The 16852-nt window shown below is 53.9% G+C and overlaps 1 protein-coding gene across 3 annotated transcripts in view; it reads left to right on the top strand.

The window, feature by feature from the left end:
* The first annotated feature begins 283 nt into the window (after window positions 1-283).
* Window positions 284-16852, top strand: part of SULF2 (sulfatase 2) — a 100026-nt gene continuing 83457 nt past the window's right edge. For 2 of the 3 annotated variants that reach the window (XM_045528527.1, XM_045528525.1), the window contains exon 1: window positions 284-412. The gene's annotated coding sequence lies outside the window, so the exon portion shown is untranslated. Of the gene's footprint in view, window positions 413-4020; window positions 4036-16852 lie in introns of those variants that run through there. The other variant, XM_045528526.1, reaches the window with a different exon arrangement.

The following is a 16852-nucleotide window of genomic DNA, read 5'->3' as shown; positions in this document are numbered from 1 at the left end:
CGGCCCGGCGCTCCCCGCCCCGGCGCGCGCCCGCCTCCCCCGCGCGGAGGTCGGCGGCCGGCTGGCAGGCGGGGGGCCGGCAGCGCCGTGCCAAGGGCTGGCTCGGGCCGCGCGACCGGCCGGGCTGGGGCGATTTAAGAGCGGCTCGGGCGGGGCTCGGAGACGGACTTTGGCTGGGGCGGCGCGCGGGGCGGGGGCCGGGGGAGGTGGCGGAGCAGGGGGCGGGGAGGCGGGGAGGGCGGAGGACGAGGAGGAGGAGGAGGAGCGGCAGCGCTCGCCGGGGGATGCAGCAGCAGCGGCGGCGGCGGCGGCAGCAGCGGCGTGGAGTCCCCTGCGCCCCGCGGCCCGGCCGGGCTGCGGCAGAGGCGGCAGCGCCCCGCGCCGGGTGAGGCCGCCGGGGCCGTGCGCGCTGGTGAGTGGGGCGCGGGGGCGGGGGGGCGGCCGGGGGTGCCGAGTTCGGGCGGAGGATCGGGCGGCCGGAGCCTCACCCGGCGGGAGCCCAGCGGCGAGCGCCGCCCAGGTGAGCCGGGGCTGGTCCCGACCGCCTGGCTCCGGCTCCAGCGCTGCGCGGGGAGGTGGGACCCGGCGGGCAGCTGGGAGGCTCCGGCGCCGGCTGGCTGGAGGAGGATGATCCGTTTGACCCCGCAGGCGGGCTGGGCGAGGACTTCCCGCCGCGCCCCGGACCCGCGGACCCGCCACACCGATCCCTGGTGGCCCCGGGGGGAGCAGGGGCATGGCCTTGTTGACCCGTTTGGGTTTAAACCCAGAGGGCCAGCTAGATGCCAGCCCACGTGGGGCTTGTCCGGGCAGGACACGGGAAAGCAATGGACCAGATCTTCAGAGTGGCTGGCAACTCACAGATGCCGAAAGGACTAATAGGATTGAAAAGGCAAACTTCCTCCCAAGCCGGGTCAGAACCAGTTCGCATCGCCCCGCGGAGAGATGCTCCCCTCCCCGGACTCCCGGGGCTTTCACAAGTCTGGCAGTGAAGCTGCAACAGTGTCTAGGAGTGCACTTTTTTTGTTAAAACATTCCTTATAGTAGTAGTTCGTTCGTTCTACAAGCATCTATGGAGCACCCCCTCGTGCCAGGCACCGCGTTATGTCGCAGGGAAACGCTGATGAACAGTTTCTAGTCCTGCGCGCCAGAAGCTGTCGGTTCACTTGGAGGGCAGCTGTGTACAGAGACGCGGTCTCCGTCTCGGGGTGGAAACATGTAAGGAGACACCCGCAAATCCCAGTTTGCGCGGTGGCCTCTTTCCGAAATTCCCCACCTGCCCCGAGACCGAGGACCACGCCCCCTGCACACAGTAGGCGCCTGCACACAGTAGGCAGAGCAAGCACAGACCTCCGTGGTGACAGCCCCCACCTTCTCTCCCCCACCCCTTTTGAAAGTTCTGATTCACTCCCTGCCCCCTCTCTGGACAGTCTCTCCTGCAGCTTGTTTTAATCACTTTTTGAGTTGAAAGTCAATATTTAATTAACCGAGTAATTACATTCAGCTTACGTTTGAATCTGGGTATTTGCTCATCTGTGCATGTTGGGACGCCTGCCTTCTCGCCCCTCCATCTGTCCCCTGCCTCTTTCCCACAGTGCCCCCCCCCCGCCGCCTGTGGGCAGAGAAGGGGGGCTGTCTGGAGCAGGTTCTGGGGGTGACTGGGAACAGGGGAGGCTGGGTTTCCCTGCAGGACACCCTGGGATTCCTTCTCTCCCCAGGTTGTTCATCTTGTGGTTAATGGTGAAGGGGATTTCTGCATCTCCACCTGGAACCACCAGAGGGTTCTAATTAAATTAGAGCCAATCGTTAAATATGGAGAGAAGGTGGGAGAGCAGACTGAGGACCCCTTGCCCAGTAAGAGACTCTTCCCCATCTTTTTTTGTTCCACATCATAGAGGAGAGAAAACTCATCCCAACAGCCTGTCTGCATGTGTGGTTTAGTGTTCGAAGCAGCTCGAAAGGCCATGGTGGCAGGCCTGGCTCGTGGCACGCTGGACATTTGCACAAGAAGGCTCTTCCTTCCTCTGCTGAGTTTATGTACATAAAGTCATGATGCTGGCATAACTGCTGCGGCTTTGGGTTTCGGATTTGGGTATGCTTCTTGGGTTTTTTATTTGAATTTATGGCTTTTTCTGAAACCCTAATAACATGTTAAGTTTTCAAATTTAAGAGTTGAATGATGAGTTGATTGTAAAAGTCTGGGCTTGGAGGAGGATGGGGAGTGTCTGCGCATGCGTGTGTTCCTCCCCCATTCAGCTGTCATCTCCGGCCCTAGTCTATGTGCAGTTTCACACCCTGACATCTGAAGTCCACCTTTTGATTTGGGGATAACTTTTCCCTCTCCCTTTTTCTCACTCTGGTCAGTTTTTCAGCTTGGACCTGCCTCAAGGGGGCAACTTCTTGTCTCCTGGGTTAGCCAGACGGGGAATATCCCCCAACTCTGTCAAGTCCTGCAGAAGAATATCGGCCTTTCTGCCCAGCTTGTCATGAAAAGGTTTAGTCTAAACTTACGATGATGGATGGTAGATTTACATAGTGTGGTACAGGCCAAGCATTGCCCCAAGCCCTTATATATAACTCATTTAATCCACGCAAAAGCCCTGTGAGATAGGTGCCATGGTGGTCACCATGTTAAAGATGGGGAAACTGAGGCACAGAGTGGCTGCTGACTTGCCCACAGCTGGTCCGTGGTACAGCCGGGCTTCCAGAGGCCCTCAGGCTCCAGGGCCCACTCTGAACCACTGGCTGCTCCTCCATGACCTTGACTTTTTTTTCAAATGTAGAAGAAACACATGCTCAGCAAAAGAAAATACATTTAGACAGTAAAACTTGGAAAGGCAGGAGCCCCTCAGTAATTCCTCCCCTTTCTAAAAGCTCCACTGTTTGGGGAGTCTCACGTTTGTATTTTGGGGTCTTTCTACCCTGAGGAAAATATTCGATTACCCGGTGCCTTTTCCTTCTGCCCATGAGTACACACCGTCCTCCCCACCTGTCAGATGCAAGTGGAAATGTCACACATGGCTGACAGAAAAAAGTCATGGGGTCTGAAATGAAGATGTTAGCCCACTGAAGGCACAATGGCAGTCCTAGAGGTGAGACTGGCCTGGCCCCGGAGGGGTGGTCCTGGGGTCCAGAGCCCTTTGTTTCAGGCCTGGGTCCTGTGTGGCAGGTGGATGCGGAAGGTGAGGCCACTCTGTGCTGACCTGCAGGCGAGGGGGCTCGCTTTCCACAGGCTGGACCTGCTTTCCACAGGCTCCTCCTGCCGGGCCCGGTGGACAATCTGCAGATGCCCCTGCTCCAGCCGGATTTAAGGCGCTGTCTAATTGGGAGAGCATTAAGATCATTATAATTAATTGGCATCCTGATAAATGGCGTGGTTGCCTAATTGGGGCGGTTGCTAGGGAACGAGGCCTCACTTGGAGCCTAAAGGGGAAGAGGCAGTGGGCTGGAGCTGGGGGTCGGGGTGCGGACCCAGCAGTTAACGAGCAGGAACCGAGGCAGTCACCTGCATCTGCTGGCGTTTACTGAGCAGCTGCTGTGTGCAAGTTGCAAATGGAATATCTGTTGGGGGTACTTTCTAGAAGGACTGAAGTCATCAGCGTCCTTTCTCTTGCAAGCAACAGAAAGAGGAAAGAAAAATCTCAAACCAGCATAAGGGGAAGACAAAGAGACTTACTGGCTTTCATAACCAAAAGTCCTAGGTAACTAACTCTAGGTTGGGGCACAGCTGGATTCATGGCTCAGATTTCGTCATGAGAATCTGTTCCTCTCCGTCTCTGCTCTGCCTTCCACCCTGCCAGCGTCTCTCTCCAGCTCGGAGGGGTGGGCAGGCTCTGGCAGCCATGGGCACTGTGGTTGGGAAGCCCAGACTGCTGGCCGCCGGCCCAGCAGCGTGACCTGGGGCGTGCAGCCTAACCTTTCTGTGCCTTGATGTTCTCATCCGACAGAAGGCGATGATCACAGCACCTATCTGCTGCTCGTGGTGAAGGGTGAAATGAGATCATCAGTGTCAAGTGCTCAGCACGCTGTCTGACACAGGTGAGCCCTCAGTAAACACGGGCTGTTGTCATAAGCGAGGTGTCAGAGCAGCTGCTGAGGAGCTGTGCTCTCATCCCCTCTGGTTTAAGCCTCTTCTCTGGTAACGCCCACCCCAGCCCAAGGTTCCCTGTGACTGCACTGTTTTTATCACATGCTCCAAGTCAGTCACTGGCCAAAGAAATGAGTTAGCCAACATGTGGCTTAAAAGAGGCTCACAGGCCCCGCCCTGGAGCTGGCGGATGACAGACAGCTGAGACCCCAAAGCCTGGGAGAACACAGCGGGGGGGGTCCCCAGTGAAAGGGAGTCTGGTTCTGGGAGGCAAATAGCCAGCGCCTATGCCGAGGGCACTAGTGTGAGCGATGCTGGCCAGATGGACCTCTCTCCGTTTTGGCCAAGGTGGGGACCATGGCAACGTGCTGGCAGCCTCCCTGCCCTCCCCATGAGGGTCAGCAGGCATCAGAGGCCTGATTTTTCTGCCATAGTGTCTGAAGGTTGTAGCCTGGCCTTGATCTTGTGTTTTCTGGGAGCCAGAGGCCGTGTTTGCCTGGCCTCCCACCATGAGAATCGTCTGGCAGTATTTGTTAAAATGCAAAGACTGGCTGTGTGCAGTGGCTCATGCCTGTAATCCCAGCGCTGTGGGAGGCCAAGGCAGGAGGATCGCTTGAGCCAGGAGTTTGAGAACAGCCTGGACAACATAGCGAGACTCCTGTCTCTACAGAAAATAAGAAAATTAGCCAGGTGTGGTGTGTACCTGTAGTCCCAGCTACTCAGGAGGCTGAGGCAGGAGGATTGCTTGAGCCCAGGAGTTTGAGGCTGCAGTGAGCTATGATCAGACCACTGTACTCCAGCCTGGGCAACAGAGTGAGACTCTTTTCTTTAAAAAAAAAAAAAGAAAGAAATGCAACAGGGCACCTGTATGTCGCACATTAGCAGGACGGTCTGGGAAAGAGGGCCCTGAGCGTGTGTATCTTGTCTTCCTGCCTAGTGCAGGGGCTGCTGGGAGGCAGGGGAAATGCTCTGAATGAGATCAGGGACATAAAGGCACTTGATAAACTGCTGTAGAGGTTTAGAGGATATACTCTTCTTATTCATCAGCGTACACGTGTTTATTGAGCATCTACCGCGTGGTCGTCGCTGAGACAAACGAGAGAACCCTGTGCTCGTGGAACTTGCCTTCCGCAGGATGGGCAGCAGATAATATGCAAGCAGACAAGTCCGTGAACAAGGCTGTTTCAGAAAGCAAAGAGCTCTGTGGTGGAAACAGCGATGCCGTGCAAGATGGCTGCATGATGGGGTGGGGGGAGCAGCGTTAGGCAGGTGGTCAGGGGAGGCCTCTCTGAGCACGTGACCTTTGAGCTGCGACCTGGATTTTAGAAAGGAGCCAGCCTTGGGAAGATCTGGGGGAAGAGCATTCCAGATAGAGGGAACAGCCAGTGCAAAGGCCCAGAGGTGGAGAGGAGGCACCTGTCCAAGACACCTGTTCACTATACAAATAGAAGTCGCGTCAGGGGGTGGGGGAGAATGTAGTGAGTGGGGAAGGGTGGTCCAAGGTGAGAAATACAGGCCATCGTGAGAAATTCAGACTTTATTTTAAATGAAACAGAAAACCATCGGAGGGTTTTAAGTTAGCAAACGAGATGATTCGTGTTTTCAAAAGGCCTTGGCAGTTACTGTGAGCCGGAAGCTTTGCACGTGGAAGCCGGGACACCCAGATGGAGCTGCGAGTGGCCTGGCCGGTGGTGGTGCCAGTGCAGACAAAGTGAAGTGGGTGGACTGGAGATAGAATTTGGAGGTAGAGCTGGCAGGACTTTCTGGTGGATTGGATTTCAGAATGAGGGCAAGAGCTGTGATTCCCAACTGAGGGCGATTTTGCCTCCCAGGAAACCTTTAGCAATGTCTGGAGATGTTTTTTTGGCTGTCACAACTGGGGAGGGTTGGCGCTGGCATCTGGTCGGTAGAGGCCGGGGCTGCTGCTGAACCCGCAGCGTACGGGACGGCCCCACGACAAAGTGATCCAGCCCCACATGTCTGCCGTGCCAAGGAATCGAAGATGACGAGGCAGCCTGGCACATGGTGACTCCTAAACGGGGAAGACTCAGAAGATTTGTGGGGGAGGAGGATCTGGAATTCCGCCGTGGAGATGCTGGGTTTGAGAGGACACCCCGCTGGATGTCTGGAGCTCAGTGGGTGGTGGAGAGACATGTCTGCAGCCCGTTGGGGCTGGAACCTAAATTTGGGAGAGTCCTCAGCACATTGTTGTTATTTTAAGCCGTGAAACTGGACACGGTCATCCAGAGAGAATGTGTTTTGTTTTCTGGTGCGGTTTTCTTCCCCCCACCCCACCCCACCCCTCTCCCCCAAAGCCTGTCGTGAATCTATTTGATGAATATTTTTAGCACATCCCACATGCTTACCTCTGACGTTTCCGAGAAGTTCCTGAAGGCTCAGGCTGAGCCTCCCCTTGTCCGTCTCCTCGTTGCTCAGTGATCAGCAGACAGAACTAAATATTCTTCACGCTGCAACAGATGCCCTTGGGAAATTGCTTAAGGTCGTGCGAGATCACGGGTCTTGCAGGCAGCACGATGCCTTCTCAGTAGAACAGCTGTTGGCATGGCCTTCAGAGCTTCTCCTCCAGTCCAGACCAGGACTTCTTGGAATTCTCTCCAACCAGAATGTTTTGAATTCTCCACGGTCTCTTAATAGGATTCCAAAATATGCGTTGCCCAGTGGCCCTGGCCTCTGCCGTGGAGCTTCAATTTACAAAAGGCCTGGCCCACTGCTTTGCACACCTGGGCACAGCTTGAAACATAGACAAATTCTTTCCCAAATTCAGAGGGCTTGTGTGTGTGAGTTGGTAGACGGGGCCATCCCCAGGGACCACGAACGGCACTGAAGATGTATTTGGCCAGGTGGAAGCCAGATGTGTTAGGGGAAGAATGTTGCCAACAGCTTTTCTTATTGGCTCACGGTCAGGATCCCAGCGGCTGACTTGACCCACCCCAGTAGCCAGAGAAGTGGAGCTTTTAGAAGAGAGGTTGAAAATGCTATTAGCCCACAGAAGTCCAGGAGATGTTCATGCTCACTTTTGGAAAGCTGCATGTCTGGCTGGCTCCAGAGACAGACGCTGCCCACAGACTTCCGACTGCAGCCCACTTACCTGGATATCTCAGAGAACAGGAAACCCTACTAGGATTCTTAGTAGCTTAGAGTCCTAATCATTTGAATGTGAATCGAGGTGCATTAACTGTGAGGAATCAAATTTCTGGCTGAATGGCTTGTGCAATAGAAACATTTAATTGTCACATAACAGAAAGTCCAAAGCAGAGAGTCCAGATGTTGGTTTGTCAGTACAACAATGTCATCCAGGAACCTAGGATTTTTCTAGTCTCTTTTTCTCTGTGCTCATCACGTCTTCGGTCTTGTTGCCTCGTCATCTTAATGTGGCTGCCACAGCTCCAGACACCACATCCCCTTACCAAGTGGGAATAGAGGGCAGGACTCCTTGCTGATTCTCTTTTGATCAGAGAGTAAAATCCTCCTTGCTGTCTTTCCTTTAATCAGAGAGCAAAATCTTTCCAAGAACACCCCACCCCAGCAGACTGCTTTATGTTTCATTGGCCCAGGGTTGAGTTTCATACTCACCTCTAAACCAGACACTAGGAAAGGGCCTGGATCCCTCTGACCCTTCAGGTCTCAGCTCAAATGTCACCTCTTGTTAATGCCAGAATACCTAGAAGGATACCCTGTTTCATATTTATAGGACTTCTCACTCTCTGGGATTATCTCAGTTTACTTATTTGCTTATTTGTCCTTTGTCCTCTCTCCCTTCTCTAAACGTCACTTCTGTGTTTCAGGGATCTTGTCTGTCTCATTCACCACTGTATCCCTGGCACCTAGAACTAGGCCCTGCACTCTGTAGGTGCTCAGTAAATATTTTTTGAATGAAGGAAGCAAGGAAGGAAGGAGGCTTGGAAATCTACAGGCAGATCTGAATCTAGTATTTGCTTGAAGGCAAGGAAGTCAAAACCTGCTTGTCACTTGCAGAAAGCACAAGGGGTGGGGGGTATAGTTTCACACACTCGCCCGCACTGGGGAGCCAGAGCTGGGGTTTTGTGCTAACATCGCTGGCAGGGGAGGGATCATCCCCTTTGTCCCACAGCAAGGACCTCAAGCCCTGCATTCCACTTCTGATGGCTCTTGGGCCACCTGGGATGTAAAAGCTAATCTTCAAGTTTGATGGTGTGACGTTCTAATGAGGCCACTTGGGCCGAAGATTTCTGCGTGTGCCTTCGGAAAGACAACTCCCTTCCCCCAAATTGTCCCCTCTTGAAAGAGCAGCTGTCACAGCTCAGGAGACCAACCTCTTTCACCTCCTCCCCCCAGCCCGTGCTCCCAAAAGCTCACATTTACTGGATTTGGTTGTATAACAACTCAGTGATCGGGAATCTTCCAACCCCCACTTTACAGATGAGGAAAAGTGAGGCACAAAGAAGTTTCTCCTTGCTCCACCATCCTGTTAGAGTAGGACTTTGCAGGCTGCCTAACCAGGGGCCGTCTTCTGCTCACAGAAATGTTTTGTTTGATCTTCATGCTATTTTGAAACTTTAGAAAGTTTTCAGATTTTTAACAATCATGAGATTTCACATTTTAAAAATTAGGGTTTTCAGCTTCTCCGGAAAAATGGGGGGATGTGGGACATACCTGGCCACACGGGGCACCTATTCCCACTGGTCATGTGTTCTCCAGTGTGCCACAGTCCCCACCATTCCCCATTGCCTGAGATTGTGACCAAGTTCAGTGGACTTTTTTTTTTCTTTTTGAGACAGAGTCTTCCTCTGTCGCCCTGGCTAGAGTCCAGTGGCATCATCATAGCTCACTGCAACCTCACACTGCTGGGTTCAAGCGATCCTCCTGCCTCAGCCTCCCAAGTAGCTGGGACTACAGGTGCGCGCCACCACACCTGGCTAGTTTCTCTATTTTTAGTAGAGACGGGGTCTCGCTCTTGCTCAGCCTGGTTTCCAACTCCTGAGCTCTAGTGACCCTCCTGCCTCAGCCTCCTAAAGTGCCAGGATTACAGGCGTGAGCCACCTCACCCAGCTCATTTGACTTTTGTCTTCACACTGCCCTGCTGTTTTTCTCATTGTGGAGCAATATTTCTCCGTTCTTATGCCTCTATCAAAAGTGATAAAACGAGAGCTGGAGAGAGGAGAGGGGTGGGTTTTTCTTGTGGGTCCATGTCACCCATTTACATTACCTGCCTGGCCCACGTGGGCACTTGAGTTTGTCTCCTGTACAACACTTTGTTCATCCCAGATGGCCGCACTTCTAGGGACGGTGCATTGCAAGTGTCATAATAATAAAATCTAGTATCTACTGAGTACTTTTTGCCAAGCATTTAATCATCACAGCAACCCTTTTAAGCAGAGCCTATTGTCATCTCAGGAAACTGAGGCACTGTGTGGGGTGCCCCTACCAGAAGAGGAGCCCTTTAAGCTCGTCCATCTTTGTCCCCTCAGTGCTCAGCTTACTGGCTGTTTGAATGAATGGTTGAAGGAATGAGTGAGTTATGTTCTCCTCCAAATGTTCATTGGCCCAGGAGACCAAAAGTCTAGACTCATCATTGGTCGTTGGTGACATTCCTATTGGGCTCTGATCAGTGTCACTCAAGGTTCTTGGGTTGTGTTTCTGCCGGGTAACAAATCGCCCCAAACTCAGTGGTGTAAAATAATGACGTTTTATTTCTAACTTCCGTGGGTTGACCGGGTAGTTCTGCTTCCTGTGACATCAGCTGCAAGTCCGAAATGGCTCTGCTCATGGCCGGCAGCTCTTGCTGGTCACCAGATGGGAGCTCGGTTATTCTCCTCCCCGTGGGCCTCTCCCCTTGGCTGCTTGGGCTTCCTCACAGCATGGGGGGCTAAGGGGCACCAGGCCTTCTTAAGTCTTAACCCCCAGACCGGCACAGCGTCACTTCTGCTACCTTCTCTCGGTCAAAACAGGTCACCGAGTCAGCCCGGTTTCATGGGACAGAGACTGTGTGAGGGTGTGAATACCAGGCAGCGTCTTTTCAGAGTCCACCAAAGACATTCACCGCAGACTGCAAGGAGCAGACACCAATTCTGACTAGCTCAAGCTCGAGCAGGATTTACTGGGAGCCTATGGGGAGGTTCAGAGAGTCAGTCGAAAGGCCGGAGAACCAGGCTTAGGAAAGGACAGGAGCCCAGGACGCCCTGGGCACCGCAGAGCAGAAGTTGCTGGCAGGCTCCTGAAGGGGGTTCTGTTCCACTGGACAGATGCACCCCTTCTTCTTTCTGCCCTTGACACCTCATTCGAGAGTTGGGGGCACAGTGCGAGAGTCTGATTGGCCGCCTGTGGGCACATGGTCACCCCCTTGGCAGAGAGAGTCCTCAAAAGAAACTTGGGGTGCTGTTGTCAAAAGAAGGGGAGCGGAATGCTGGATGGACAAAAAATATGAGAAATTGCTGCAGAGCCCCTGCATAGGTGACCGTGCCCTGGCAGAGCTGTTAACATTTTCAAATGAATGAGTGAATGAACTTTTTAAAGTCTGATATAAGCAGAACCCCCGTATCTGTGTGGCCGCTTCTCCAGGCCAGCGGCCCCGTAGTTCAGGTGCTCCTGGGATCTGAAAGCTGCTGCTCACTGTATGGGGCAAAGCCGAGTCCCCGCCGCCGTGGCTCGTGTCATCGGGAAGATGGGGGTGACGTGCCACGGGCTCCTGGAAGGAGGAACACTCGCAGCAGGGGGGACACGCCGGTCACACTGCATGTGCTCCCACCTCCCCAGACCCCGCCCTGCCGCAGACGCTGGCAGCCCAGCCCCCATGCCTGGTGACACCCAGTGTGTCCCCTGGTGTAGGAGGCCACCAGGCGGAGAAACTGAGCCCAACTCACTGAGCCCCTGACCCAGGCTTCCTCTGGCTTGATGGTCTATTTCCAGCTGCTAATTAGACATCACAGCGCGCCCGGGTTGGAAGTGGGCCTGTCTTCCAAATGCTCTCCACTGGCGTCTCCAAATGTAGCCGGTTACTTGGTAAAAGTCGCTTCAGACCCCTTCCCCCGCCAGCGAGTACCCACTTCTGTAATTGCGAGCGTCGGCCGTTTCCAAGGTGAGCTAATGAGAAGCTCATCGCCTAATAGCAGGGACATGCTGGGTGGGGACGGTGCACACGGCTGCAGATTGAGTGGAAAGGGAAGAAATAATTGGATTATTAATACCAGGCAGTCAAAATATTCTTTTATTCCTTTTATGTTCTTTCTGGAGGAAACTACAATCTCTGAAAACATGAATACATGTTCTGTGGGGCTAAACAGGGTAAGAAAGTGTGGGGTTAAAAAGGTGGAATTATCAGTTTGCACTGGGGCAGTCTACACCGAGAACCAGCCCACAATTAGGCCTGAATAATGACTCTGTTCAAGTCCGACTTTATTGCTTTTGGCCAAAGGCCTTTTGCAGAAATAACTTTGTAACTCACTGCCAGGAAGCTTTTGTCCACAGCTGAGACAAAGGAACAAAGAACAGAGGTGGGAAGTTCGGAATCTGACTCCCACTTCCCTAAACACTCAGGGAGGACAGCAGGTGTGGCCTGCCCAGCAGGTGTGGGCCGGGGCAAGGTGGGTCCAGCCTCTCCTGAGCCAGGCTGCCACGATCATGCCCGACCCGCCATGCTGGTCTTCCGTCTGCTCATTACCACCACAGGGCCTTTGCACTTACCTCTTCCTTTGCTTAGAAGGCATTTCGCATGCCGGGTACAGTGGCTCACGCCTGTAATCCTAGCACTCTGGGAGGCTGAGGCAGGAGGATTACTTGAGCTCAGGGGTTGGAGGTTCTGGTGAACTATGATGACAACACTGCACACTCTAGCCAGGGTGACAAAGCGAGACTTTGTCCCAAAAAAAAACAAAAGGTAAAGGAAACAATTCGCCCACAACTGTCTTCTCAGGTACCTCTGGTCTCAGCTCAAATGTCACCTCCTCTGAGAAGCCTCCCCCAATTTACTCTTTATCCTGTCACGTGACAACTTCTTTCAAAGCTCTTAAGACTATCTGAAATTCATCTTCATTCATTAATTGTCTGTCTCAATAATTGTCATTAATTGTCTGTCTCATTAATTGTCTCTCCCCTCTGTGGAGAGGTGGGGATGTCAGCTCTTGGGGGACAGAGGCCTGGCCTGCCTCGTGTCCACTGCTGTTTCCCAGCATCCTACGCGGAGCTTGGCATGTAGTAGGTGCTCAGAAAAGATCAGATGGTTTTGAAGGGTTGCACACAGCTCCCAGGCCAAGCTCCAGAGGGGGGTTGCCCAGTGTTTAAAATGAGTTGAATGTTTTTACTTCGGAAATGGTGTTTCGAGTGTAGTCCCGGCCTCACCCTCTCTCTTAACCTGAACCTAGGCCACTTTACTCACTCAAGTCTCCTGCCTGACCCCTGCAGGCATTTGAGTTTTGTCCCTGCTTTAGACAAGGGCCACTACAGATGGGTGTGTCTCTCCAGGCCTTGGGCCAGCCCACCGGACTGTACTGGCCTGGTCCCCCTGCCTGGATCAAGGCACAGTTCCCAGTGGGTGGGACACAGCGGTCTATTTCAGCAGTCTGTGCAGGGGCATAATGACATTGAACCTCGTCATGAGCAGGTCCCTTTTCTGCCCTGTTTCAGGCCCTCTGAGTCACCAAGGGGAGTCCCATTAACCCCTTCTTCACAGTCTTCAAGCAGTCCTGCTCCCATTGCAAGGAAAAGCTCAGAGCCCTTGACAAACAAGAATGTAACCACAATGTCATTGCCTTAATTTTTTTAGTGTTGCCATCTGTTTAAGGCAGCGGCTCTCAGGAGGGGGTCTGTTTTGCCCCCTAGGGGACATTTCACAATGTCTGGAGACTTTTTCATTGTCACAGCTGGGGGAGAGTACCACTTGCATCTAATGGACAGAGGCCAGGGATGCTGCTACACGCCCTGGGATGCACAGCATAGCCCCACGAGGAGGGATCTGGCCCGACATGTCAGTAGTGCCACGGTCGAGGGACCCTAAGTTAGGACAAGTGGGACTCGTTCCCCCTGGAGGAGACTTTGCTTTCTAAACAAATTGACTGCAATAAGAAAGAGAGTGAACTGAAGGGTAAGTCTAGCACCAAGAAGAGTGCAGTGGGCAGGGAGACCTTCTGAGACCTGGCACGCAGGGCGGAGCAGGGGTGAAGGTTGGCTGGGTCACGCCTTCTAGAGCGAGTGGGACCGTTTGCTGCATGCCAAAGCCCCTGTCCTGGAAGCTGCCTATAAAAACTCCAGCAGTTGATTCTGGGCCAAGTGGAGAAGCTGTGTTGTCTCAGGCCGAGTTCTGGCAGGCTGGGAGACGTTTGCAGTCCCGCGCCCAGCCAGGCATTGCTAACGGCCTTCCTTCCCGAGCCTGGCCCTGGAGCCCAGTGTCCCCTGTCCCCCGATTTAAGTCTCCCGGGTCTCATCACCCCTGCCCTGCCACTGACAGTGGCCGCCTGGTGAGAATGGCTCCTTCACACTAGGACGTGTGCCCAGGGACGTAGCCTCCCCTCTGGGACTGCAGGACGGCTTCCATGGTGACAGTGGCCCTGAGCTTGGGGCTGAAGGGCCCAAGCCTGGGTTGAATAATTTCACACGTCAGCAGAGGGGCAGGCCTGGGGGGAGTCAGAGCCAGTTCCCCAAATGAGATCTGAGCCTTCTGTTGTTTTTTCTGGCTTTGTTAAGTGGCTTCCTTTCTACTTAAAAATAAGGAGGGAGAGTTCTTTAAAAAGCAGGATGAAATGAATGTTTTCAGTGCAAATAGAAGTGGGAAAATGTGTCCTCTGGAATAAAGAGGAGAGGTTGTTGCTGCAACTCTCACACCCAGGACAAGTCCTCCTGCTCCCCAAGAGCACCCTGACATCATGGCTCTAACCCGTTGGGGTCACATGAGAAGAAAGAGTGGGGTTGGGGGAGACTTTAGGTCACCCCAGGACTTCCCAAGGCTGAGGGAATCTTTGAACTGGGTGTGGGCACAAACTCCCAACCCTGGCAGATGTGGACGGGTGGGTCTGAGTCAGATAGTGCTTCACTTCCTAGGGGGGACGATGGCTGCGGGGAGAAGCCCGCGTGTTCCCCCTGCCTGCCGGCCGCCGTGACTGGCAGGGCCAGCTGTGTTTCCAGGATGGCCACGAGGTGCCCTGCCTGCTCATCAACAGCATGACCTTGAAGCCCCTCTGTGGAGAGGTGGGGTCTGCATCCCCTTGAATCTGGCCGGGCTCGTGTATCGCTGGTAACCAAGAGAGTATGGTGGAAGAGCCCTTAGGGACAGCGGAAAAGATGGGGCAGCTCCCCGAGTCACTGGGACACTGGCTTTTGGAGCCCACTACTGTGCCAAGGCCGCCATGCTGTGAGGAAGCCCAGGCCACGCTGAGGCCACACGTAGGCACCCACCCACCTCCTGAGCTCCCAGCCGACTGCCAGCAGCAGCCCCCAGATGGGCCGAGTCCCCAACTTTTGAGTCTTTTCAGCTGTGGCCTCAGACACTATAAAGCAGAGACCAGCCACCCCTGTTGTGCCCTGCTCAAATTCCTGATCACAATCCTCTGAACATAAAAAAGAAGATTCTATGCCACCAGTAAGTTTGGGGGTAAATTGTTACACGGTGCTATTAAATAATAATCGGAGCATTCGGCAAATGCCAGTTTTCCCACCATGCACTCATTCATTCATTTATTCGTTGACGCATATCCAGAATCTGTCCCCCACCCCTTCCCCGCTTCCACCCTCCGCCCTGCAGTCTGCTCTCCTCGCACAGCCGGAGGCTCCTGTTACAGCCTCCATCGGGTCACTTCGGCCCTGGGCTGGAAGCCCTAGTCCCTGTCACTTGGCTCCGTCCAGCCGCACCTGCCCACTCTGTGCTCCTCGGACGCCCAGGCGAGTTCCTACCTCCGGGTAGTTGCACTTGCTGTTTCTTGCCTGAACTGCTCTCTGGATCCCAGCACGTAGCACAGGGCCTGGTGCGTAGTAGGTGCTCAGGAAACACCTGTTGACTAACTGGCAGAGTTAGCACCTAGACTGTGCCAGGAGCTGGGGTCTGGGGGCCAGCGGGAAGCAGACAGCCCTTCCAGGGGGAGAGCTGACCCCCTACAAAATAAAAACCCAGACAGAAGAGTAAGTAGAAGAATCACAAGTTGTGATAAATGCTCTGAAAGTGGGAGTGGTGGGGCGGTCTGCTTCAGGAAGGGGGGCCAGGGAAGGCACCCTCTCCACCCTCCCAGACTCCACCCATCCCAGTCTTCAAGGCTGTGCCCCAGGAACAGTCTGTTTTTCTTGACAGATGAGGAAACTGAGGCCTGAGTCACAACCAGAGCAGCTGAGTCAGGACCAGAATTCGTGACTCCCACACCCACGCTCCTGCCGCCTTCCCACGCCACCTTCTCTTATCGGTTGACAAAGAAGGATGAGGACAGCTGGGCACAGGCCCAGGAGGCCTGGCCGCAGCTGGCAGGCTAAGCTGTGAGGTCGCTGGATACACAGAGGCACAGGGTGGCTGGGAAGCCCCTGAGCCGACCCTCCGCCTCCAGCCTGCTCTCCTATTTGGGCTATTTGGTTGAAAGTGACAGAAAAAGCAACTGGGAGTGACCTAATAAAAAAGGGAATTTGACTCATGTCCCTAAAGAGTCAAAGCGTGAGGAAGTTGACCTAAAAAGAAAGAAAACAGCTCAAACTAGTGGAAAGAGAAAGAAGAATTTATTGGGCCTGAAGCAAAGAACCCAGAAGTTAATCTGCCTCCTTCAGGCTAGGCTGGATCCAGGTGTCAAATATAATCAAGACCCAAGTACGTACCTGTTCACAGCACTGCTCTCCTGTGTGTGTTGGCGTCACTCCTGACCCTAGATGCAGCAAGATGGCGTCAGACTCTTCCCCAGTCCTCACGTTGGAATGACATGGAATGAGGTGGCCAGTTGGAAAGAGTGGGCACTTCTTCCTGGCCAGTCCCGGAGGCAGGGGCCTGGGAAGACTCGGGCCTGGATCCCAGGGTCTAGCCTTGGAGCTCCGGAGCCGGGGCCTCGTGTCAACCTTACAGACCAAGGATGAAGCCATTTCATCCTCACAGTTCTGTTGGGTAAACGCAGTTCCTTTCCTCCCTTTACAGATGAAGACACAAGACTATAAGAGAGGTTCAATTACTTGCCCAACCTCTAGTAAGTGGTGGAGCTGAGATTCAAACCCAGGCGTCTGGCTCCAGACCCCAGCTCACCCCGTACTCGGCGTGTTCCCCACTGCCTTTCCCCCAAGTGTGTTTTGGGCTCGACGAGAGAAGAGATTTCTGTCTGTCCTTTTTCTTCACTGACCAGGAGACGGTACCGGGCACGTGGCAGGTGCTCAGGAGCTGGAGGGTGTGAATTACGTGGCCTCTCAAACATCCGTCCACTTGACATGTGAATCATTTTGATGCTCAGCTTCCCAACTTGACTATACTGTTCCAGACTTGCTCTGAGCACTAACTGCCACCCGCCACCCCGTTCTAACCGTTCGTCTGTGGTTTGCCAATATTTCCAGTCCTGTCCTCCGACCCTTCTCACTTTGGCTGGGGTCTTTCAACTCCAGCTTTGATATATCGACCGCTTAGAATATGATTTCCGAGAGGGAAGAGACTTCTTATTTGTTTCACTGGTTTACCCACAGTGCCAGGAGCTCTGCCTGGCGCAGAACCTTCAGGAATTTCTTGGTGCATCAGTAGTTATGCAGACAGCTGGGTCCCCAAGCCCTGGGTTTGGGGCCTGCTTTCTACCCTTTTCTTTATGTCCTAATTTCCTTTCCCGATCCTGAGTG

Source organism: Lemur catta, chromosome 17, assembly GCF_020740605.2.
Source record: "Lemur catta isolate mLemCat1 chromosome 17, mLemCat1.pri, whole genome shotgun sequence".
Classification (NCBI taxonomy): Eukaryota; Metazoa; Chordata; class Mammalia; order Primates; family Lemuridae; genus Lemur; species Lemur catta.
The sequence above is the reverse complement of the archived record's forward strand: the minus strand, read 5'-3'. Positions and strand labels throughout refer to the sequence as shown.